General features: G+C 51.0%; 2 long non-coding RNA genes across 5 annotated transcripts in view; one reads left to right on the forward strand and one right to left on the reverse strand.

The window, feature by feature from the left end:
• The window catches only part of LOC138846305 (uncharacterized), a 561,128-nt gene that overhangs the window by 371,474 nt on the left and 164,150 nt on the right, over positions 1 to 25,504 (reverse strand). The gene's annotated exons all lie outside the window — the stretch shown is intronic.
• Positions 5,038 to 25,504, forward strand: part of LOC127488651 (uncharacterized) — a 28,930-nt gene continuing 8,463 nt past the window's right edge. Inside the window, exons 1-2 of one of the 4 annotated variants that reach the window (XR_011383771.1) lie at positions 5,038 to 5,064; positions 25,096 to 25,365. This is a non-coding gene — a long non-coding RNA (uncharacterized lncRNA). Of the gene's footprint in view, positions 5,065 to 18,714; positions 25,366 to 25,504 lie in introns of those variants that run through there. The other 3 variants (XR_011383770.1, XR_011383769.1, XR_011383772.1) reach the window with 3 other exon arrangements.

A 25,504-nucleotide genomic window follows, 5' to 3' on the forward strand; every position in this document is an offset into this window, starting at 1 on the left:
AAAACTGACATCAATCCTGCTCTTTTCTCCATAGTGCAACCACAGCAGTCTTTCTAAAATGAAAATAAGAGTTTTCCATCCTTAAATCCATCCAAAGTCTCTTCAATCATGTAAAATATGATTTTCCCACTGCTGACTCTTCCAATCACTGCTCAACATACCCCAGGTGAGCCCCACACCAGCTACCTGAGACTGTATACAGTGCCTGGGTACCACTCAGTAAATTGTAGATGATGGAAAGTGAATTTAAAGAGGTGGAGTTTCAAGGTTCTGAGCAGATCCATTGTGTTTGTGCCCACATAGGGGGTTTCAGTGCACATGTTGGCCATGCTGTCATAATCCAAGGAATATGACCATCCCATGTAGATTCAAGCAGTGGGAGCAAAGATATGTTCTCTTTCAGTAAACAGATCAAACATTAACCAGCCCTGGGGCCTGTGCTGCAGTGTTAGGGTCTAAAAAAAAAGCCCACCGCCCGAGGAACGACTCCAAGAGACTTTTTCTCTCATGCAACCAGCAAAGGGTTAAATTTATTGATCCAACATGTTGGGGCCCTCTGACAAGGACAGAGGAGCTGTGAGGAACTACAGCATAGGGTTTATAAAGGCAAAAACCGCAAAATCGGGAGGAGGGAGAGAATACACGGTTGCTAAGCGGTTGCTAAAATCTTACAATCAGCAATTATGACCTTAAGACATAGACAAATCACATCTTTATTAGCAGCCCAGGTAACCCAGGTGCAACCTTTCTACTTTTAAGCTTGAGCAATCATGCTAGGGGGTTTTTGTGCGTTGCCAAGGGTGATGTAGTGCACTGCTATTGTCCGACTATTTGAGATCATAGTTTCAGACCAGAGTCTCACGGGGGGGGGGGGGTGCTTTCCCAGAATGCAGTCTCACGTGCTCCAAAATGGAGTCCCTACTGTCAAGGTGCTACTTTACTCTGTCTTATTTTCGCAGCTGTACCAGGAAGGTTTAAACCTGTAAGCTTAAGCTTAACTTTTGACACCCGTACATATACAATTTTAACTCTTCAGCAGCATAGCGGGCTAAGCCACCACCTGCAGTGCTGGCATCCCATATGGGCACTGGTTTGAGACCTGGCTGCTGTACTTAGGATCCAGCTCTCTGCTGTGGCCTGGGAAAGCAGTGGTGGATGGGCAAAGTCCTTGGGCCCCTGCACCCATATGGGAGACCCAGAAGAAGCTCCTGGCTACTGGCTTTGGATCAGCACAGCACCGGCCATTGCAGCCAATTGGGGAGTGAACCAGCGGATGGAAGATCTCTCTTTCTCTCTCTATCTCTACAGAGAGCTGTAACTGTCTTTCAAATAAATAAAATGAATCTTTAAAAAGAAATAAAACATTGACCTGCCCCTTTCCTCCTCTTACAGAGCATGGAAGGCATCAGGACTTCACTCAAGACTCAATCCAGGGGCCGGCACTGTGGTGTAGTGGGTAAATATGCTCCTTGCCACCCCAGGATCTCATTTTGGAGTGCTGGATTAAGTCCTAGCTGTTCCACTTCCAGTCCAAAGGCAGAAGAGGATAGTCCAAGTATTTGGGCCTCTGCCACCCATGTGGGAGACCAGGATGGAATTCCTGGCTCATGGCTCCTGGCTTCAGCTTGGCTCACAGCTGGCTTTTGTGGCTATTTGGGGAGTGAACCAGCAGATGGAAGATCTTGATCTCTGTCTCCCTCTCATTGTGTCACTCTACATTTCAAATAAATCGATTTTTAAAATCTTTTTAAGAAATCCCACCTGAGGATTAGTAAAATGTTTTAAGAGACTGGTTATCATCTTGAATATCTGATTCAGGAGTTCCAATTTTGAGTCAGTTGATCCACCAATGTAAACACAGTGGCTATAGTGCCAACCTCTTCAGAATGAAGATGCCTCAAACTGAATGAATGACCCCATAGTCTGGACACACTGATGTGAGCCGTGCAGGGTGGTTTTCTGAGATCACAGACCCATCACTCATCAGAGCTACATGTTCAATTGGACCACACCACCAAACTGGCTGGCTACCAATAGCTTGCAGCTACCAAACATCTAAGAATCCTCACTGGTGTTGTAACACCACCGACAGACCAAGTACAGAACAATGTATGATCTGTGGTATGCACAAGGGAGGAGATTCAACTCGGGGACTTGTGCAGACGTTTTAATGACTTGAGAGAACACTAGCACTGGGAATGCAGCTTCCTCTGAGAGAGAAGAGGAGCTGGGAGCAATGGTGACAACACTTCCTTCACTTCGTGCCAGGGAGGGTGAAGGTTGTGGAGCACAGAGAATCCACCAAAAATCCAAATTCCTAACCAGCAAGTGTGCAAGAGCTTCGTTCAGATTCTGGCTATGCTTGTTAAACAAAGGTAAACAGATGATTGAAGTTAAAAAAAATAATGTTCTGTGTGCTTCAAAAAACTTGTTATCAGAAAATACCCAAAAATAGTTAAATGCCTAGCAGACTTGTAAGGCTTTTTCACCTCAAGGCTTGGGGGATGCAGCAGCTGCAATGGAGTGGTACTGGTCTTTCAACCTTCTGAGGAAAGATTGTGTAATTTTTGTCATAATTCCAGGACTGGCCTGTTGATCCCTATTCCACGAATACAAAATGATTGAATGAACAGTAATCAATGCTGTAGGCTTTTGAAGATGCCATCATCATTAGGAAATGGGGGGGGACTTGTTCATAAAATGATTTACACCAGGGGTGGGCATTTGGCATAATGGTTAAGATGCCTCACCCCCTATCAGAGTAATTTGATTCAGTGCCTGGCTCTGGCTCCTGACAGAAGCCTTCTTGCATTAGCACACTAGCAGACAGTGGTGATGGCTCAAGTGCTTGAGTTCCTGCCACCCACATGGGAAAACTGGTTTGAGTTCTGGCTCCTAACTTTGGCCTGGCCCAGCGCCAGCTGTCATAGGCATTTAGGGAGTAAACTAGTGATGGGCGCTCTCTTTGTCTCTCTGCCTCTCAATTTGTTTCTTTCTTAATAGACTCTTCTTCTTATCTCAAATAATGGTCTTGTCTCTACAATCTTACATTGTCTCATGATGGTGTCATCATTTTCAGAAGTGTTTGATTAATCATTTTTATGAAAGGCAGTGTGACACAGAGAGAGAGAGCTACCCTCTGGTTCACTCCCCAAATGCCTGCAATAGCCAGGGCTGGGCCAAGCTGCAGCCAGGAGTCAGGGACTTCATCCTGGGTCTCCCATGTGGGTGGCAGGGGACCGAGCACTTGGGGCATCCTCTACTGCCTTCCCAGGGAAGGGAAGCTTCAGCAGGGAGCTGGATTAGAAGTAGAGTAGCTGGGACTCAAACCAGTACTCCAGTGTGGGATGCCAGCATCTCAGATGGTAGATTAATCCACTGCACCACAACACCAGCCCCAGTGAAAGAAAATTTTTAAACAAAAAGATGAGAGCATTGTGGGAGTAACCGTAATGCATTAAAAAATGATTTAATTAACTTATTTGAAAGAAATACTGAGAAAGAGAGAGAGAGAGAGGCCTTCTATTTGCTGGTTCACTCCCCAAATGGCCGCAACAGCCAGGGCTTTCTCAGGCAGAAGCCGAGAGCCAGGAGCTTCTTCTGGGTCTCCCACGTGGGTGCAGGGGTCCAAGGCCATCTTCTACTGCTTTCCCAGGCACATTATCAGGGAGCTGGATCAGAAGTGGAACACCCAAGACTCAAACCAGTGCCCATATGGGATGTTGGCACTGCAGGCAGAAGGCTTAACCTTCTACACTACAGTGCCGGACCCCATCATGCCATTTTTTTTTAAGGCACGAACAATAAGCTTCCTCAGGCACCCTTTTCATCATGCTAACCCTGTGCTTGAGAGCCTAGGATGGCTTCTTGCTCATCAGCTTGTCAAATCTATATCTACATCCCAGTCTCCACACAGAATCTCCCATTAGCTTCTGCTTCCTAGCCTACAAAGGTGATTTGTTTACATGCCATACAGATAGTAATGATCTGCTTTCTCCTGCCTGAGTCTGTCTCCTTACTCTGCCTGAATCCTCTCTGTCCTTCAAATCCATTTTAAATAAGAAGTCTCCTTTAGAGACAAATTTAACTAATCCTGGCCAATCTGAACACCTTATGTTCCCGGAGTTTCCATGTTCCTTCTACGGAGGAACACATTGTAAGTCACATCCTGTGAACACCCGCCACAGAAGCAAGTTTAATAAAATGGGCAGGCCATGCCCAGGGATCCCTTGTATTTTCCTGTGGAACCCAGTTCAGAACCTGCATAACCTACGTACGCTACACTGCGGGACGGTCGGGACATTATGGTATCCAAAGATGCTTAGGAACCAATGAGAATGGGATGCAAGGGGCCTCCAAAAGGGGCCTTCGTGCTGGTTTTCTGCAGGTGGTTGGGACTGGTCCCCCACTGCTATAGAAACACGGCTGTGTCCTTTATCTGCGCAGCCCTCCCCCGCCTAAGGCAGCGAGGACACAGCCAGCAGTGCTCTTGGAAGAGGGGAGCCTGTTCTAGCGCCCAGTTTTCCACGTTACCCCGGGAGGACCAATCCTCGCAGAGGAACAAGGAGGCACTCCAACCTCTTCCCCAGGATTTACACCCAACACGTATGCAGGAAGGCAAACTACAAACACCGCCCCGCCACTCACCACCACGGACACACGTGCATGCCCAGCCCCACAGAGCAGATCACATGCCTGTGCGCCCGCGCTCAGAGTCCCCTCCCCAGGCCGAGGAGATGCCCCAGGCCCGCGGGGCCGGAGGAGAGCGCTTCTCTATAGCGGGATAGGAGGTCCTCCCGCCCTGGCAAAAGAGCCCTGCGCCAGCCGGACCAACTTCGCTCTTGTCCTGGGAACATCTGGAGCGGACTGGGAGGGGCGCGCAACCGGGATGAGCGCGGATTGGCTGCGCTGGAGGAGAGAGGCGGGGCCCGGGTGAGGAGCGGGGCTCCCTGGCCCCTTTAAAGTCTTGACACGGGAGGCGGTTCCGGCACCCGCTCCCCCCCCCCCCCAAAAAGCCTCAGAGCCGTGTTCTTGGACCCGGCCTGCCCTGGACTTCTGATTTCGGTGAGTTCCAGGCCTACTTCGATTTAAAGGGCGACAATGGGGCGGTGGCGGGGGTTTGTAGGCTCTGGCGGAGCCTGGGGTTGTGGAGGGTGAGTCTCTGGAGGCAGCCCTGGGTCCGAGGGGGCGCCAGGGCTTTCTGCTCGCACCTCGCTGCGCGCCCCTCGCTCCGCTGCACTCTCCCCTCGCCGGGTGGGGGGTCACACTGCGACTTGTCCTCCCCACCTCACCCCGCCCGCCCCCCGCGCTATCCTCGGGCACACTCTGAGGCCCCATAAGCGAAACTTTCGGGAGTGGAGGATGCTCCGGGGGCCGGCCTCCCTCTTTGAAAGACTGACCTGGTCCCGGCCATGCACCCCACCCATCAGGTGCCACTTGGCTGAGCCGGGGTGTAAGTGTGTGTACAGGAGGGTGGTGGTGGGGTGCTGTCCTCAAAGCGCAGGCGCAGGAACCAGCCTGGGGCTCCTCTGCGCACTCCTTCAGTCCCCGTGGCCGGGGGCAGCTGTGGGAGAGGCAGGAAGAGGCCAAGAGAGACCCGGTGTCCACGCGCAACCCTGCCGAGGTTTCGCAGGGCTGCATGCTGAAGAGAAGCTTGAGGGAGGGAGGCAGGGAAGGGGGGCAGCGCTTGGGAAACAGGCCCGCAGGTCCTGGCTGCCTTGCTGGAAGAATGCAGAGAATGTATCTGTGCCAGGCACTCCCCTGGCTCAGCCCCACTAGGAAATCGACCCCAGCTCCTCTCTCCTTCCCCAAAGCCCTGGCACTGCCCCAGGGGCACAGAAAGCCCTCACCTCCCAGGGGCCTGGTTTTCCAGGCTGCTCAGGCCTGCATCACTGAACCCATCCAAGCCTGCTGCTTGCTAGAGGCCTGCCTGCCTGGGGAGCCAGGGGTCCCCCAGCTGGAGAGGCGATCCCTTTATTCCCTCCTTACTGCTCAGCCCCCAGCCCGGGGTGGGTCCTCCTTGCCAGCCAGAGGAAGTGGTTTGCAGCAAGAGGTCTGGGAGAGGCAGTGATGGGTCGGCGTCTAACCATTGTATGCTCAGTTCTTTGGGGAGAAGGAATCTAGTGCCAGGACTTGGCTGCAGACAGACCATGGGCCTGCTGGTTACCCCCCCCCCCCTTTTTTGTAGATTCCTTTTCTGGCGATCAGAGAGACACAAAATTCACTTCTCAAATTGATACCTTCTCCCCTTTCCCGCCCTCCCCTCCACAGTTTGGGATTAGTGGTTTCTTGACCCCCAGAAAAATCAAGTGTATTCCTGTCTGGGGAGATGGATACTGTCCCATATAGTTCAAGTTTGTTCTCCATATGGGGTGGCTTCAGCCCTTCCAGTGTCCTTCTGCAGTTCAGTGCTTCCTGGGAGACAGGGAAAGGTCGGAGAGGCCCCTGCCCTAGGCTGCAGGCACTAAGGCTCTTTTTCACCAGCACATCTCAGCAGAGGCAGGCGGAAACACACGTGTTCGGGTTCAAAATGCTGTCAGTTCAGACTGAGTCAGGGGCTCTGCTCTGGGTTCCTGCTCTTCCAAGCTTGCTGTGTGACCTTAGCCACCACGGATTTCTCTCTGGGGCTCAGTTGCATTCATTTCTTTTTACAGGCAGAGTTAGATAGTGAGAGAGAGAGAGAGACAGAGAGAAAGGTCTTCCTTTATTCTGTTGGTTCACCCCACAATGGCCACTGCGGCTGGCATGCTGCGGCCGGCGGACCGTGCTGATCCAAAACCAGGAGCCAGGTGCTTCTCTTGGTCTCCCATTTGGGTGCAGGGCCCAAGGACCTGGGCCATCCTCCACTGCACTCCCTGGCCACAGCAGAGAGCTGGACTGGAAGAGGAGCAACCTGGACAGAATCTGGTGCCCCGACCAGGACTAGAACCCGGGGTGCCTGCACCGCAGGCAGAGGATTACCCTAGTGAGCTGTGGCGCTGACCAGTTGCATTCATTTTTAAAACCGAGCGTCTGGACTAGAAAGCGCCTCCCTTCCACATCTTGGCGTTGAATTGAGGGGGGAGAAAGCTCTTCTGGGACCAGGGTGCTGGGTGATGTGCGTGCATCTAAATCACAGTTACTTGGAATGAGAACTTGGGCATGACTGGTGCCATGGCTCAAGGGGCTAATCCTCCACCTTGCGGCGCCAGCACACAGGGTTCTAGTCCTGGTCGGGGCGCCGGATTCTGTCCCGGTTGCCCCTCTTCCAGGCTAGCTCTCTGCTATGGCCCGGGAGTACAGGGGAGGATGGCCCAAGTGCTTGGGCCCTGCACCCCATGGGAGACCAGGAGAAGCACGTGGCTCCTGGCTTTGGATCAGCGTGGTGTGCCAGCCGCAGAGCGCCAGCCGGCGGCGGCCATTGGAAGGTGAACTAATGGCAAAAGGAAGACCTTTCTCTCTGTCTCTCTCTCTGTCTCACTGTCCACTCTGCCTGTCAAAAAAAAAAAAAGAGAGAGAGAGAGAGAGGGAGAACTTGGGCAGACTCCCCGCTCCTGCCCAAGAACAGTCGTTGTCCTGCTCTTCCCTGGTGCCTTGGGCTATGAACTCCTGCTGGCTGAGGTTTAGCCCACCCATCAGGGCCTCTAGAGAGACATACTGACCCAGCTAGTCTTTGAATTGGGCCTTTGGGGAGGGGTTGAGAGAGGAGGAGGCAGCCAGGGGCCAGCAGGGTAAGCAGATTCCCAGGAGACAGTTTGCATCTCAGCTGTTGGGACTTGTTTTAGGATCTGGGCCAGGGAACATAGCACAATCATCCACCCTCTTAGGAAAGGAGGGCCCCACTGCTCTTGCCCATCCCACACCCTGGCCCTACCCAGCTCCCCTCTGCACTCACAGCCCCAGCTGCCAAGCTGGCCAGCCTGCTAGGTACTGCCATGCCTGCCGTGCCAGCCCCACCGCAGCCAGGAGAAGCAGCCCCTGCCCCACCTTTGCCAGCCTGCTTCTTGCAGGTTGGGACTTGCTCTCCAGCCCAAGAGCCAAAGACCTTTGCTGCTCTATTTGCATCCTTGGACCCGCAGGTGAAGGGGAGGAGGTGGTTAGAGAGGCCCTGGGGTTAGACACAGGGCATGTTCTGCATTACTTCTTCCTCTATTGGCTCTTTGGGGGAAGCCCTGCTGCCTATGGGGGTATGTAGGTTAGACCCAAGGAAGCGGCCCTCACAGCTGTGAGCTCTCTCGGGGGATAATGGAAGCTCCCAGAAAGTAGTTAATGGTGGAGGGTCACCTGTTGCTAGGCAGAGCTGCTGTTCCCTCCTGCGGTGTGGCTCTGAGGCTTGCCAGCCAGAAGCCCATTAGAAGCAAGAGAAAGGTCTCTTGCCTGACAGCCGAAGCGGGGTTCTTGGCCCCATTGCTCCTGGATCACTGGATCCACTTCTCCTTGCACGGATGTCCTTTCTTGCTCCTGTTTCTCCCAGTCCCTACCCCAGACCACAACCAGTACCACCGGCCGGCCATCACCCCAACCCAGCAGGCTCCTCCAGAACTTAGTCTGGCTGCACTAATGGACTGATTGAATTTTCTATCCTTGGAGCTTGGGATTTCCAGTTGAACATGCAAATTTATGTAAATCAGTCTGGGATCTGCCACTGCATCAAAACAACCTGGAGCCACAGACTGGAAGGGATCCTGGAGACAGACTCCACCACCCTTGTGCTAAGAGTGGAGGCACTGAAGGCCAGAGGGGGACATGACTCACGCAGTGGTGAGTTTAGGAAGCAGGACTCCTGACTGTGGCCTGTAGTTTCACGTGGTACCAGTCTGCCTTAATTTTTCACTCATGAGGGAGATTTGGCCGAATGTTGCCTGCAGTTGCAGAAAGCTGGGCTCTTGGAGGGTCAGAGTGTTACACAGGGTCCCCAGGAGCTCTGTCAGCTAACATGCTCGAGAAAACCAACTTTAAATTCCTTAGGACAAGACTCTTCATACTTGCCCCAGACACTGTTCTGCAAGGTTGGAGGACAAGGTCATTGCTTCGCTGCCTGTTTTGGCCCTTAGGGTCCCCCAGGGCTGAGCATGTGTCTGTCCCCACCATCTGTCACAGTACCAGGCGCGTGGTAGGTCTCGGGTGGATCTGCACTGCAGGGCCTCCACCCGCTGCTCCCTGTGTGGCCACAGTGGTGAAAGATCTTTTGCCTCCTGTGACTCTGTGCCTATCATGGCTATCAGCCAGCTGGGCCTCCTGCAGGAGTGACCAGACAGGAGAAGGACCTCATGATTCTAGGATCAGTGCCAAGGATAGAAGAGGTTTGCAAAGACAGGCTGGGGTCTCCAAGAAGCAGTCTTCCAGGTCTATTTTTCTTAATTAAATTTTAAAAAATTTACAAGAGAGAGAGAGGAGTGTTCTTTCCTCAAATACCCACAATGCCCCTGGCCCAGGGCTGAAGCTGGGAGCTAGGAACTCACTCCAAATCTCCCACATGGGTAGCAGGAACCACTACTTCTCAGAGTCTTTATTAGCAAGAAGCTGGAGTCTGGAATGGAACTGGGCATCGAACCCAGGTTGTCTGATATGGGGCCCAGGTGTCCTAACTACAGACTAAACGGCCACCTCTTCCCCACTTTTTTTAAGGTGTATTTATTTATTTGGAAAGCAGAGTGATGGCACAGGGAGGGTGGGTCTTCTATCCACTGGTTCATTCCTCAAATGGCCCAGGGCTCAGCCAGGCTGAAGCCAGGAGCCAGGAACTCCGTCTGAGTCTCCCACATGGGTGTCAGGGTCCCAAGCATTTGGGCCATCCCCTCCTGCCTTCCTAAGTGCATTAGCAAGGAGCTGGATCAGAATCAAAACAGCCAGGAATCAACTAGCACTCTGATACGTATGCCAGCATTGTAAGCAGTGGCTTAACCCGCTGCACCATAACACCAGTCCTTCTGCCCCGCTGCCCCCCTCTGACTTCTTTCTTGACCTGAGCCACCTTCCTGGCTGCAAGTACCTCCCACAATCCCCCCACTCATGGACTGTGCCTGTGGCAATGTGCTGCTTGGAGTGCTGAGTCCTCCCTTACCCTGGGCTCCTGAGCACACAGTGAAGACTGCAGGGCTGCCCAGGCAGCCTGCTGTGCGACCCCTTGGGACCAGGGTGGGTGAGCTCAAGAACTCCCAGCCCAGGTTGCTGCAGCCTGGGAAGGAGGCTTGGGACACATGTGTGGAGCCTCTCCTCATCTTCTCCCCAAGCCCAGTCTGGATGGCTCTGGAGCGCATGTCCCTGTCATCAACATCTTCCCAACACACAGCAAGTGTAGAGCTGGTCCCTTGGGGTTCCCACGGCCCAGCAGCCCTTGGCACCCACAGCCTTGGATCTGTGTGAGGGGAACTGCTCCCCCGGCCTCAGTTTCCCAGCCATTGCTCACATCACTGGGGTGTGGCAGCCTCTCAGTCATTACTGTTTTCTCAGCTCTGGGAGTCACGCAGATGAAAGAGGCCTGGGGAGGCCAGGCTGTTATTCAGGTGAATTTTCATTGCTATTTTCACTGATTTCTGAAAACCCAGCAGCTGTTGGGAAACAGCCCGTCGGGCACAGCACCCTGAACCTTAAGGCCAGTCCTTGCGCTCTTGGAGTGCTCCAGCAGCACCAAGCTGTTAGACAAAAATGTGTAGAGATTGTAAAGGGACAGAAGCCCAGTGCTGCTGCACCTGCCGTGGCCTGCAGGGCTGGGGGCCTGGGCTTCAGCTCTCACTCTCCTGTAGCTCTGTGGCCCCCGGGGCCCTCCAGGTAGGGGGTGAAATTTTCCTAGATAGGGCTGTGAGGGCCCCCTGGAACTCCTGTAGTGTGGCCCTGAGGTTTAACAGCTGCAGCTCCCAGGGCCTGGACCCCACCTCCTGCCCAGCTAGCTTGATGTGGGGCCTGTAATTGCCCTTTTGTGCAACTGTCTGCTGAGACACCCCTAGAACCTGTCCACAGCAGCCACAGGCACTTGCAGGAATCATTCATCCTGCCTCACCCCCACCTGCCCCAACCAACCCCACTCTGCCTCTGCCCTTAACTTGCTCCCTATCCCCAGGGAGGTAGAGGGAACCCAGCTGTCACCCAGCTGTCACCCCAGCAGAAGCCACCCCGACCTACTCCTGAGTCATGGCGAGGCCCACAGCATACCCTGGGGGTAGCAGGGCCTCGCTCTCAGCCCAGGGTGAGGTCTCAGGGACGAACCGAAGTGGAGGTGCTGGCATCCCCTGGTCTGATCTCCACGTGCCTCTGGCCACAACCCCACAACTGCTCTCTTGTCCCAGGGCCCTGTCCCCACCTCCTCCTGTAGGAAGAGGATGGTCAGCCACAGCTGGGAGCCTTACAAATCTCCTGGTTGAGTGGTTTGATCCCTTTAAGGTTTTATTTTTTCCCACTGGATCATTTTTTAGATTCTTTAACATAGTTTAGAAATTAAAATGGTATCAAAAGGCATGCACTGAGAAATCCCATTCCCATCAACATCCTCTCCAGCCCCGTGGTAACCACTTATTGTTTTCTTATATGTCCCTCCAGTTTCTTTACAAAAAGACAAATAAAACTATGGACTCTTTTTCTCCTACTGTTATCCAAAGCACCACAGTCTGTCACCTGTCTGCCAGCAGCACCCAGCTGTGCACGGATCTTTCCCACAGCCCCTGTCAAGTCCCCAGTTTCTGGCTGTCATAGTCTTTTCAAGCTGCCGTAACAAAATGCCATAAATCAGTGGCTGATAAACAGCAGAAATTGATTTCTCAGTTTTGGAGGCAGGGAAGTCCAAATATGAAGGCATGGGCAGCTTGGATGTCAGTGATGGCTCACGAAGAGATGCCAGAGCTGGTTCACTGCCCTCCCTTGATGGAAGGAGTGAGGTCTCTTGGGTACAGATTTCATTCATGGATGGACAGGGCACTGTCCCCATGATCCAGTCACTTCCCATATGAGTTTTGGGGGGACAGATGCATTCAGACTGTGACACCAGCCTTACCACCCATCCCCAGGCCCCCCAAGTGGATCCCAAACCATGAGTAGGGTTCATCCGCCTTCATGCACTGAAATTCCTTCCAAGGCCAGGATTAAGGCCCAAACCAGAGGTCTCAAACTACAGGCAGCCCATTCATTCCACCAGCAGACACCTTAGAATATCCTGCATGGGGCCGGTGCGGTGGCGTGGAAGATAAAGCCACTGCCTGCAGTGCTGTCATCCCATATGGGCACTGGTTCAAGTTCCGGCTGCTCCACTTCCAATCCAGCTCTCTGCTATGGCCTGGAAAAGCAGTTGAAGATGGCCCAAGTCTTTGGACCACTCCACTCGTGTGGGAGATCCAGAGGAAGCTCCTGGCTCCTAGCTTCGGATGGCTACAGCTCTGGCCATTGTGGCCAATTGGGGAATGAACCAGCGGATGGAAGACCTCTCTCTCTCTCTCTGCCTCTCCTTCTTTCTCTGTGTAACTCTTTCAAGTAAATAAAACAAATCTTTAAAAAAAAGAGTCTCCTGTGTGCCAGTCTAAGGATATAATGGTGACCCAAAGGTCCCCATTAATCAAGTAATTATACAGTTCCAGAACTGCAACCGTGACAGGAAGGGAAAGGACACGTGCACCTGGGCTGGGGGCTGGAGTCAATGGCACAGACAGCGCCACATGACCTGGAACACTGCTGTTTCTCAGCCTGATTTCTTTTGTTTGTTTTTAAGATTTATTTAATTTTAAAGGCAGAGTTAGAGAGAGGCAGGGATGTGCTGGGGGCCTTGAGTTTTATTGCATCCAAAACAAGAGGACCAGATGATAATGCCTCCACTAATGCCTCCGCCCTCATCCCCACCATACAGCCTCTTGAAGCTGGAGCTTTGCTCTCCACTCCACTGAGGGGAAGTTGGGGTGGGGAGTGTTTGCTTCTCATTTCCTCTGTAGACTGCACCTCTCGTCCTGTCCCTCAGGAGAGAGAAGAAAGCTAAGGCTCTTGGCTTCACTGTTCCTTTCTCTCTCCTCCCCCACTGCCTTCCTGGGAAGTTTGCAGGCCTTGTGTGGAAAGGCAGCATCAAAGCCAGGAGCTCCTCCCCGGTGGCTCTGCTGCACTCTGCAACCTGGTGGGAGTAAAGCTTGGAGGAATGGGTACTGGGAGCAGGCGTGAGGGACTAGGAAGATATCTGCCCAAATCTGAGCCTGCAGGTGCAGCCCGACAGGCCATAAGCCCTTTCTGGTTCTCAGATCTGAGCGCAGGTGGCTGAAGCTCCAGCTGTCAGCTCTGCTGTCGCCTCTGCTGTCCCCCTCTGCCAAGACTCTACTGTGGCACCCGGCAGCTAGCCCTGGTTACACCCAGAACATGGAGAAGTTGTGAGAGCTCTGAGTCCACCAGAGGATAGGAGAGGAATACTGGCTTGAGCCACAGAGCAGGAAGCACTCACCTTGAAATGCCCTCAGATCCTGCTGCCCTGAGTCACTGTTTTTGTGTCTACCCATGGTTTCTGCCTCCTTTCTCTGTGTCTGCCTTTCTTTCTGCCTGGAGAGGCTCCTTCTGCTTTCTCTCACAAAGATCTAAACCCTGTCTATCTTTAAGGGCTCTGTATTTCCCTCCTGATTTTAAAAATCCTCCCAACACCTGCATTTGTGGAACTTCCCTCACAGTACAACTGTTTTTTTCTTAAATTGACTAACATTGTGTATATTTATAGCATACAACATGATATCTTGATATATATATACATGTGTGTATTACACAATAGCTGAATCAGGCTAATTCACATAGTAACATCTATTCTCTCATATACTTTTTTGTGGTGAGAATAGGGAAAATTCGTTTGTTGGCAATTTTCAAGTGTCTTCCATATTCACTCTGCTCACCATGCTGTGTGGTTCATCTCTTGAACTTATCTCCAGTTGAAAGTTTGTGGCCTTTGACCAATGTCTCCCCCATCTGACTGCCAGACTCTGCAACTGACCGTCAGTCTGTTCTCTTCTGTGGCTGAATTGGGCTTTTGTAGACATGTAAGTGAGATCATATAGCCAGTATTTGTCTTTCTGTGTCTGCCTTATTTTCGTTTTATCTATGCTGTCACAAAGGACAGGATTGCCTTCTTTTTTTAAAGCTGACTAGTATTCTTTGAGACATATATACCACACTTTCTTTCTCCATCATTTGTCAGGAGGCACTTAGGTTGGTTCATGGTGTGAGTGAAGCTGCAATGAACATCAGACTGTAGATATCTCTTTGACGTACTGATTTCAATTCCTTTGGATGTATACCCAGTAATGGGATTGCTGGGTCATATGTTCTGAGGAGCCTCCATAATTTTCTCCATAATGGCTGCTTTAATTTACATTCCCAATAACCATGTGCAAGCATTCCCTTTTCTCCACATTCTTGCCAACAATTATCTTTTGTCTTTTTGATAATAGCTCTTCAAACAGGTGGGAGGTGATGTCTCATTGTGGTTTTAATTGATTTCTCTAGTGATTAGGGATGTTGAGCTTTATTTTTTTTTCTTGTAGCTGTTGGCTGTTTGTTGTGTTTTTATCTTTTTTAAATTTATTTTTATTTATTTGAAAGGCAGAGTTACAGGGAGACTGGGAGAGAGAGAGAGAGAGAGAGAGAGAGAGAGAAATTTTTTTTCTTGTAGCTGTTGGCTGTTTGTTGTGTTTTTATGTTTTTTTAAAATTTACTTTTATTTATTTGAAAGGCAGAGTTACAGGGAGACTGGGAGAGAGAGAGAGAGAGAGAGAGAGAGAGAGAGAGAGAGAGATCTTCCATCCACTGGTTTCACTCCCTGGATGGCTGCAATGGCCAGGGCTGTTCCAGGCTAAAGCCAGGAGCCAGGAACTTCCCAGTTCTCCCATGTGGGTGCAAGGGCAAAAGTACTTGGGCCATTGTCAGCTGCTTTTCCATGTACATTAGCAGGGAGATGGATTGGAAGTGGAGCAGCTGGGACTTGAACCAGCATCCATATGGGTTGTCTGCCTCCTAAGCAGCAGATTTACCACAATTCCAGCCCTATTTGTTGCTTTTGAGAAATGTCTAGGTCAGGTTCTTTGCCCATTTTTTTAAACTGGGTCATTGGATTTCTTGTTATTGAGTTGAGTTCCTTATATAATGTTGGCTGTTAACTGTTTGTCAGATGTTTGGCTTGCAAATATTTTCTCCCATTCCACAGGTTGTCTCTTCACTTTGTTGATTGTTTCCTTTGCTGTGAAAAGCTGTTTGGTTTGATATAATCTCATTGGTCTATTTTTGATTAGTGTCTGTGTTTTGGGGTCATGCCCACAAAAAATCATTGAGACCAGTATCATGGAATATTTCTCCTATATTTTCTTCTAGTAGTTTTACATTATCAAGTCTTATGCTTAAGTCTTTAACCCATTATGAGTTCGTTTTTTTGTACAGTGTAAGATAAAGGTCTAATTCCATTCTTTTGCTTATGGGTATCCAGTTTTACCAATACTTTATTTTTATTTATTTGAAAGAAAGAGAGACAGAGACATAGAGAAGTCACCCATCTGCTGGTTCACTCCCCATATGTCCACAACAGCCAGGGCTGGGCCAGGCCAAAGCCAGGAGCCAGGAACTCAGTCAGGGTCTTCCATGTGGGTAGCAGGGACATAGCCCTCACTTGCTGCCTCCCAGGATGATAGTTAGCAGGAAGCGGGAATAAGGAGCTGAACCAGCACTCAAATCCAGGCACTCTCTTGCATGACATAAGGGCATACCAGGTGGTATCTTAACTTCTACACCAAATATCCCCATCTCCAGCACTGCTTGTAGAAGAGACTATTCTTTCTACATTTTGTATTCTTGACATTTCTGTTCAAAATCAGTTGAATGTAGATGTGTGTTCTGTACTCTTTATTATTTGGTATCTGTTTTTATGCCAGCAACATGCTGCTGATTACCATAGCTTTGTACGAGACTTCAAATCAAATAGTATGATACCTCCAACTTTGTTCTTTTTATTCAAAATTACTTTGGCCATTTGAGGTCTCTTACAGTTCTTATGAATCTTTTAATAGATTTATTTATGTATTTGAAAGGCAGAATTACAGAGAGGGAAGATGGGAGGAAGGGAGAGAGAGAGCGAGAGTGCAAGCAAGCTTCCATCTGGCCTCAAGTGGCCCAAGGATTAGGTCTGGGCCAGGCCAAAGCCAGGAGCTAGGAAGCTCTTCTGGGTCTCCCACATGGGTTCAGGAGCCCAAGGACTTGGGCCACCTTCTGCTGCTTTCCCAAGTGTGTTAGCAGAGAGCTGAATTGGAAATGTGGTGGCCAGGAAACTAACCAGCACCCCTATGGGATGCTGGCCTCATGGATGGTAGCTTAACCCACTATGTCACAACACCAGTCTCCCTCCTTATAAATTTTAGGAATTGTTTTTTCTATTTCCGTGAAAAATGTCATGGGACTTTTGATACGGATTGCACTGAATCTGTAGATTGCCTTGGATAGTGTGACTGTTTTAACAATATTGAGTTTTCTAATCCATAAGATGGGATATCTTTCATTCTTTGTGTCCTTTCCAATTTCTTTCATCATTGTGTTTTAGTTTTCAATGTAGAGATTGTTCACCTCCTGGGTTAAATTTATTTCTGAGTGTGCTATTATTTTGTAGCTATTGTATATGGAATTTTCTTAATTGCTTTTTGAATAGCTCATTGTTGATATGTAGGAAATGCTACTGATTCTTTACTCTTTCCAAATTAAAAAAATATGAGAGAGAGTGAGAGAGTGAGAGAGAGAGAGAGGAGGTTATCATGCACTGGTTAACTTGGAGAGAGGGAGAGAGAAAGAGCTCTCATCCACTGGTTCATTCTCCAAAGGCCTGCAGTCATTGGGGGCACTGGGCCAGGGCCAGGGCCAGGAGCCAGAAACTCAATCCAGGTCCCCCATATGGGGGTCAGCAACCCACTTACTTGAGCCATCACTGCTGCCTTCCAGAGTCTGCATTAACAAGAAGCTGGAATCCTCAGTGGGAGCTGGTACTGTAACTCAGGCACTCCAGGAGCAGATATGGGCTTCCCAAACAATGTCTCAACACTAGCTCAGATACCTGCACTGAAATACTACTGATTTTTTGTACCTGCCTGTTTAGTCCCTTACTAGACTAAAAGCACCAAGAAATCCAAAAAAGAGCTGCCCCTTCTCTGAATTGCTCCCCCAACCGATACCCAGCATTGAAGCTCATATGAGCCATTTTAGAATGGATAAATTCTCTTTGCCTAATTAGGAGACACCACAGGACAGTCAGCAAGGCGTGGGAGTGGGTGAACAGCTTCAAGAAGGCCATCTCAATGTCAAGGACAGATCTGAAGATGCCCCATCCCTCAGCATGGTTTGTCATGTGGGGATGACTGGGGGATCTCTAGGAGGACCCTGTGAGTGCAGTGTATTCTCTTAGCTGTCCTGTCTTTCTGTTTTTTTCTGGCTTGAATGAAAGCAAATCACCCATCCCTGGGCGGGGCAGGGGAAGTGGGGGCATGGGTCAGGGGTCTCTGGGCCTCAGCCTCCTTGTCAGGAGTGCTGCACTGGCTGGTGCAGAACATCCAACAATACAAGCAGGGAGTTCTTCATGGAGCTCCCACCCCCACAACAGGAGGACTGGAGAGCAGCATGCCTTCCGCTTTGAAACACGGGTCCTACAGGCACTTGCAGAAGAGAGGTCTGTGTGCATTGCCTGAGCCCAGGAAAACTTTTGTGAAAGAATCGTTCTGGGGCCAGACCACAGCGAGACTTCTTAGTTACTCCCAAACAGTAGAAGATTGCGGATGATTAAAGTTGGAGGGACACAATCAGATCGATAGTTTTAGAAGCATGCTCTGGTAGCACTTCTTGGAAGAGTAGTTATGGCAGAGAAAACACAAGCTAAGCACGGGACATCTTATGGTGTCAGAAAGCAAGGACGAAGGGTCAGTGCTGTGGTGCAGTGGGTTAAAGCCCCAGCCACAGCATGGACATCCCATATGGGTGCAGTTTTGAGTCCTGGCCACTCCACTTCCAGTCCATCTCCCTGCTAATGTGCCTGGCAAAGCAGCAGAAGATAACCCAAGTCCTTGGACCCCTGCATTCACATGAAGACCCAGAAGAAGCTCCTGGCTCTTGGCTTCGGATCAGCACAGCTCTGGCCATTGTGGCCATTTGGAGAGTGAACCAGCAGATGGAAGACCTCTCTCTCTCTGTCTCTACCTCTCTCTGTAACTCTTTCAAATAAATAAAATAACTCTTTAAAAAAGACAAGAAAGCAAGGATGCACTCAGGTGACAGTGGAGATGTGTGAGAAGTGCACAGAACCGACCTGAATTCTTAGTGGCCAAAGCTGGAATTCAAGCCATGAAATAAGTGATGATGTCATCGGGTTATAACCCAAAGAACAGAATCCATATCCAGCGAGTCCATGCAAATATAAATGTCTAATCAAATGAACAGAGGTCAAGGCACAATTCTTCCTTACAGAAAACTTCCAGTTTACAAATGTAAAAGGAGTGGGGGAAATGGAAAATTATCATTAGCACACTGACAATTATTGCCACCAGCAAGATCCACTGATCCATCCTAAAATTAGCAGGTAGAAATTGGAGAAGCAAGATACTTGCATGATCTCAAAGTATTGCCCCTCAACATATGTGTTACAGAAGGAAAAACACCAAACTTGACAATGGGCAACTCCGTGAGAGAGACCTCCTGACTGAAGGATCACGGATAATCCACTGTCTTGATATAATGGGCATCCCTGGAGGGGGGCACTGCTTCACCTCCACGCTAGTCCCCTCCCCCAGAATCCATAACCTCAGAATCAAACTGGACAGCATTCTCCAAAATGCCAGCCAGCTCCCTCCAGCAGTGTCAGCTGATGGAAGTCGAGGAGAGAGTTAGGGAACAGTCATGAATTCATGGTAGGAGACCTGGGGACCGTACGATGTGGCATCCTGGATTGGATCTTGGAACAGAACCTCAGTGGAAAAACTGCTAAGAGCCAAGTAAAGTCTGTGGCTTCATTTTCTAAAAATGGTTCTGCTAAGGAAAGATGTGTAGAACAGGGAGAAGAACATGCTACTGTGCTTCATTCAAGCATGTGTGTGTGCATGTGTGTGTGTGTGTGTGTGTGTGTACACGGAAGGGTGATGTTTGTGTAGACACCTCCAAGGAGATAGATGATCCATCATCTGCTCAACATGCTGGGTCATCTGAACGATACAAACAGCCCCGCAGTGAAATGCCACTTTGCAATTACTGGGGTGCCTGGAATCAGAAAAGCAGGCAATAGGGGTTGGTGTTGCGGCACAGTGAGTTAAGCCGCCGGTTGCAACACCAGCGCTTTATATCAGAGCACTGGTTTGAGTCCTGGCTGCTCCACTTCTAATCCAGCTCCCTGCTAGTGTTCCTGGGAAAGCAGCAGAAGCTGGGCCTGAGTGCTTGGGCCCCTGTGCTGGCGTGGGAGACCCACATGGAGTACTTCACTCCTAAAGTTGACCGGTGATATTGTGCATGTAGGAGTATTTCCATTGATACTAAAACCCCTGAACTATAGATTTTAGATGGGTGGATTGTCTGCGATGTTGCAAGGCTTTCTGAAAAATTCAGGATGCAGTGGCCACCTAACACCTGAGAAGGCTGTGAAGATGGAAAGCTATTGGTTGGGTTTACCATTGTGGTGGTTACTGCGCTTTTTTCATTGGAGAAGTTTGGCTTGGAGTGGGGGTGGGGGTAGAGGTGGTGTGTTGCTGTTTGGCCTAAGCTTAAAGATGCTTGGGGCTCCCAGGAGAGGGCTGCCTCTGGCTCCCCACTCCCGCTTGCTGTGCCTTGCTAACCCCAAGAGGCAGCCCAAGTAACTGGGTTCCTGCCACCCATGTGGGAGTCTGGATTGAGTTCATGGCTCCCAGCTTCAGCCCAACCAAGCACCAATTAATTGTTGGGGGGCATTTGGGAAATGAGCCTGTGGAAGGAAGGTCTCTGCCTGTCTCCTAGCTCTGCCTCTCAAATAAATTTATCAATTTAAAAATAGTTTTAAAAAATCCAGAGAAGTTTGTCTTTGGAGGGCAGAAGAAGACAGTATCTGGAGAAATGTCACAGGATGATTTTTTAAAAAGACTTATTTATTTGAAAGTCAGAGTTACGGGGCCGGTGCCGTGGCTCACTAGGTTAATCCTCCACCTGGGGCACTGGAATCCCATATGGGCACCAGGTTCTAGTACCAGTTGCTCCTCTTCCAGTCCGGCTCTCTGCTGTTGCCCAGGAAGGCAGTGGAGGATGGCCCAAGTGTCTGGGCCCCTGCACCTGCATGGGAGACCAGGAGGAGGCATGTGGCTCCAGCCGTAGCAGCCATCTGGGGGGTGAACCAATGGAAGGAAGACTTTTCTCTCTGTCTTTCTCACTGTCTAACTCTATCTGTCAAATAAATAAATTTAAAAAAAGAGTTACACACAGAGAGAAGGAGAGGCAGAGAGACAGAGAGGTCTTCCATCCAACTGGCAGCAATGGCTGGAGCTGTGCTGATTCGAAGCCAGGAGCCAGGAGCTTCCTCTGGGTCTCCCAGGTAGGTACAGGGGCCCAAGGACTTGGGCCATCCTCTATTGCTTTCTCAGGCTACAGCAGAGAGCTGGATCTGAAGTGGAACTGCTGGGGCTCGGACCAGTACCCATATGGGGTGCTGGCACTGCAGGTGGCAGCTTTACTCGATATGCCAGTGCTGGACCTGGGATGATTGTTTTCAAGGTGAGAGATGCCTGAGAAGTTACGGCCAATGGCAGAGACCCCTTCACGAAGTGGAACCCTTTGGAGAAGGGAGGTCTGGGGCAGGGGATCTGACCTTGGCTGGGGCAAGGGCAGCCCCCTGCAGTCGTTGGAGATGAGTCAGAGAGAGGGCCCGTGGTTGGGTGGGGATGGTGGCAGGAGGCTTCTGGGGTTCCCCTCAACTGACAATATGCCTCTGGGGGAAGAGAAAGGGCTCTGAGAAGTTTGAGGACAGTGGAGAAGGGTGCAAGAGAGCTGCTGTCACAGAGAGCCATGGGAGCCAGGTGGGACCGGGGTGGGCATGGGAAGCTTTCTTCTGGCACAGAAGAGAGTGAGAAGCAGTGTTCAGTCCAGTACAGAGAAGACAGCTGTATGTGGCTTTCCAGAGCTAAACTCGGCACTCAGTTCCTCCCTTAGCCACATTCCAGGTGCTCAGTAACCACAGGTAGCTCCTGGCTGCCATATCGGCCACAGACCACACACTTCATCATCACAGAAAGTTCCATGGACAGCCCTGTTCTAGAAAAGCAATTTTCTAACTTTGTTTACCTCTCCTGGACTTAGGGAGCTATGCTGGAACTGAAGAGTTTTAAAATCTAGTAAATTCATTTAAAAGTAACAATCAAAAGGCTCGTTACACTTCAACACATTTTATGAAAAGTGTATATATTTTCCCGGATAGGTGTTTGGCATAGCAGTGAAGATGCTATTTGGAATGCCTGTGTCTCAAATCAGAGTGCTTGGGTTTGAGCCCTGGTTCCACTCCCAATTCTAGCTTCCTGCTAATGTGCACCTGGGAAGGCAGCAGATTCCAGTCTTGGGTCTCTGCCAACAATGTGGGAGACCTGGCTAGAGGTCCTGGCTCCTGACTTCAGCTTGGCCCAGCCCTGACTGTTGCAGGCATTTGGAGAGTGAACCAGTAGGTAGGAGATCTTTGTCTTTCTGTGTTTTTGTTTTTCTTCTTTCAAATAAATACCTATAATATAGATTGTATATAAATATATACACATATTTTCCAAAAACAAATTGAAAAAGTGAGAAGACCATCACTACTCTTCATTTTATTGTTGTTGTTTTTAGGATTTATTTTAGTTATTTGAATGAGTTATAGGCCGAGAGAGGTCTTCCATCTGCTGGTTCACTCCCCAGATGGCTGAAACAGCTAGAGCTGAGCCAATCTGATCTGGAGCCAGGAGCCAGGAGCTTCCTCCAAGTCTCCTGCATGGGTGCAGGGACCCAAGGATTTGGGCCATCTTCTACTGCTTTCCCTGGTACATTAGCAGGGAACTGGATTCACAGTGGAGAGCTGGTGCCCACATGGGATGCTGGCACTGCAGGCTGGGGCTTTAGTCCACTGCTCCACAGCGCCAGCCCCACTGCTCTTTGTTTTTGAAAATCTCTCCTATCTGACTTAGCAGAAGGTGGCTGGATTCTGACATTTACTTCTGAGTTCAGTTAATTGTGTTTTCACAAAACATGGCCTTTGTGCATTGGTGAGAGAATGCGAGTACCAAGGCTGATCATTTGGGTCACACTTCTGGAACCATGGTTCCGTCTAGACCAACCTTACCCTTGGTCAGAGCCTGAAGGGACTGAGCAATGGGCTGGAAGTCACAGCAGTCATGACAGATGGCAGAGTTTGGACTTAGATGCTGGGGCCTCGGTCCCCTAGGCCGGGCTAAGATGGGCTGGCTGGGCAGCTGGGCTGCAGAGCCCCTAGTGTAGGGCCCTATAAATAAACCCATTGTATCAGAGCCCTTCCCCTCTCCCCACCCCAGCAGCTGCTATGTTTGTAGTTGGATCATGCTGCAGACAGGGAACTAGAGGGCTCAGGGAGAGGACACGAGGGACATGGAACCTGGAAGGCTTTGGGGACAGCCACAGCCTGGAAGGGCAGAGACAGGTCTTTGCGGGTTTGGAAAAACCCACATCACAGTAACCCAGGTTCCTGGAGTGCCCACAAAGAGGAAGTTGCAGGAGTGTGCAGCTGACCCCTTCCCCAAGATCAGCCTCTCTCAGATGATGTCTCCCAGGGCCTGTTGGAAGGAAGGAGATTGTCCTTGCCCTCCTTCCATGTGGGGGAGGAGACAGCTGGAATGCTTAGGGCTGCTGGGATGCCCTGGGCCAGGGATTGAGTGGCTGGGCTGCTCCCAGGCTGGAGCAGCCCTGGGAGCCTTTGCACCCCTGCCCACAAGCCCAGGGCTGCTCCTGGCTACAAAGCTGGATGTGGGTGCAGGAGTCACTGTTTACAAGTGCACTCCTGGGCGTGACAGCCCTGGGACAGGGACAGGAGCAGATTCCAGAATGCAGCTGGGGAGGCAAGTGGAGAGGCTGGGGCAGCTTTAACAAGTCTCTGCCTTCCACAGCTGCCTGCCCCTCCCCCAACCCTGCCCCTAGGGAACTTTAGGGGGAACAGCTGGTGAGTGAGGGCTCCTAAGGGACCAGAGGATCCACGAGGGGGCAGTGGTGGGGCACAGGCTTGCTGACTGTTGTGTCTCTGGGCCCTGCTCCAGGCATGGACTCTTGTTTCAGGGAGGGGTCCTGCCTGTGCCCTGGCTAGGGGGCTGGGAGCTGCAGAACCCCCTCCTTCCCTGCTGGCTGCCTGAGACCCTGGAAGCTTCAGTCCTCTTCTGGCTAGAAAGGGGGAGAGGCAGCGGGGCCTGACCAGGCTGAACCCAGGGCTGCCCAAAGGTCCCCTCAGCACTTGAGGTCACCTCCCTGTGAATCAGGCCTTGGTGGGGGAGGGGCCCCACGGTGCTGTGGCCCAGAGAAGCCTCTAGGGCAAGGGGAGCCCTGCAGCCTGGTTGGGGTCTATGTTTCCGACCCAAAGTGTCAGGTACACAGTGGGGACCCCTGGAGCCTGGGGTCTATGGAGCTTGGAGACTGTGAGCAGGAGGAGTTGGGGGTCCCCAGGGAGGAAGAGGGTGCTCAGCCTGGGAGGGGCAGCCACACCCGACAGGACAGCCATGGGGCACCTGGCCTGGGACCGCTGGCTCACAGCCTGGGAAGGGCCAGATTCCCACCGGGGTCAGGTCTGGAGCTCCAGGTGGTGGTGTCCTAGCTATGGGTGCTCCCTAGATGAGGACCCAGGAAGCTGTCTTTGAGCCACCAGGAGCCCACCCTCTGGCCCCGCCTCTCTCCTGTGAGCCCTCTGCGGCCCAGGCTGCCTGCGTGCCCTCTGCTGGGGCAGTGCTGCACACACAGGCAGGGCCAGGGCCTGATTCACAGCCTTCCCTCTGCAGGCTCCAACCTGACACAGAAACTCACGAAGGAATCAGAGGGCCTCCCCCAATTGCGGGGTTCCACGTGTTGGGGCGCCAGCGTGGGATTCCACCCTCAACACAGAACTGCTCCATGCAACATCTATGGTCCCTGCCAGGCCTCAGGGTCCAGGCCTCCCTCCCAACCTGGATGCCTTCCTATTTCTTAAAATTATTTTTTAAACCATGCTCACACTTTTTTTTTTCTTTCCGGTTTTGTGTGAAGAACACAAAACCTCGGGCTCCCCCTACCTTTATGTGTGTGTGTGTGTGTATGTATGTGTGTGTGTGTGTGTGTGTAATGTTTGTCTAAATTTCTGTTTGTTTATTTGAGTGCCAGTCAGAGAGGGAGGGTTCACTCTCTGATGCCCAAAACAGCCATGGTTGGACTGAACCAGGAGCTGGGAGAAGGGACTCAGTTCAGGTCTGCCACGTGAATAACAGGAACCCAGTGACCTGAGCCATCACTGCTGCCTCCCAGGGTGCAGATGAATAGGAAGCTGGAACCAGGAGCCAGGGCTGGGATGCAAACCCAGACACTAGGATGTGGGATGGAGGCGCCTTAACCCCTCCCACTGCTGCTGCTTCCCCCACCCACCCCCACACACTCCCCATCTTTGTCTTGGTCCTTCTCTGGGCCATGAACATTGTGATGCTCATCCCAGACCCTGCCCTCACCTTGCCAGTTTTCTTCCTCCCTCTACTCCACAGCACCTCCCCACCTCTCCCCAGCCACCTCCTTCCTATCCTGGAAGTTTCCATTAGGGAAATAAATGTTGAGGGATTGAGGGGAAAGTTAGTGATCAACAGGGGCAGCCTCTGTGTGGGCAGGGATGAGGGTGATGGTGGTGCAGAGGCCAGATTTTAGGGTGCCAATGGTGGTGGGGAGCTGGCTGTGTGGGGGAATAACCTAAAGCCACTTTTGGTTTAACACCTATTTGTGTGTTGGAAGGAGGATTTTTTTTTAAGATTTATTTATCTGAAAGAGTTACAGAGAGAGGGAGAGCCAGAGAAAGAGGTCTTCCATTCTGTTGCTTCACTCCCCAAATGGCCAGAGCTGAGCCAATCTGAAGCCAGGAGCCAGGAGCTTGTTCCATGTCAGATGCAGGGGACTAAGGACTTGGGGCATCTTCTTCTGTTTTCCCAGGCCATCCAGAGAGCTGGATCAGAAGTTGAGCAGCCGGGACTCAAACCAGCACCCATATGGGATGCTGGCACTGCAGGCTGGGGCTTTAACTGTGCCACAGCACCGGCCCCAAGGAAGGAGGATATTTCTTAAGGAGGATATTTCTTCAATGGTTTATTTTCCAGGCCTCTGCATTTCTAAACACAATCACGTTATGAACACACACCGAGTTGTGCATGACACACTTTTATGATGTTAAAATAACAACGGACTTTTGATTGTTGTGGAGTGGTAAGTCAGCCTCACACTGTGTCTCCTCCAACAGGGCTTTTCAGAATCCCCCCGTGCCGCCATGCTCCTCATAACCAGGAAGAAGTGCTCCCCCCTTGTCACCTCTGGTCTCAGGCACTCCAGCTGCCGCATCCCCCCA

This window comes from Oryctolagus cuniculus, chromosome 17 (genome assembly GCF_964237555.1).
Source record: "Oryctolagus cuniculus chromosome 17, mOryCun1.1, whole genome shotgun sequence".
Classification (NCBI taxonomy): Eukaryota; Metazoa; Chordata; class Mammalia; order Lagomorpha; family Leporidae; genus Oryctolagus; species Oryctolagus cuniculus.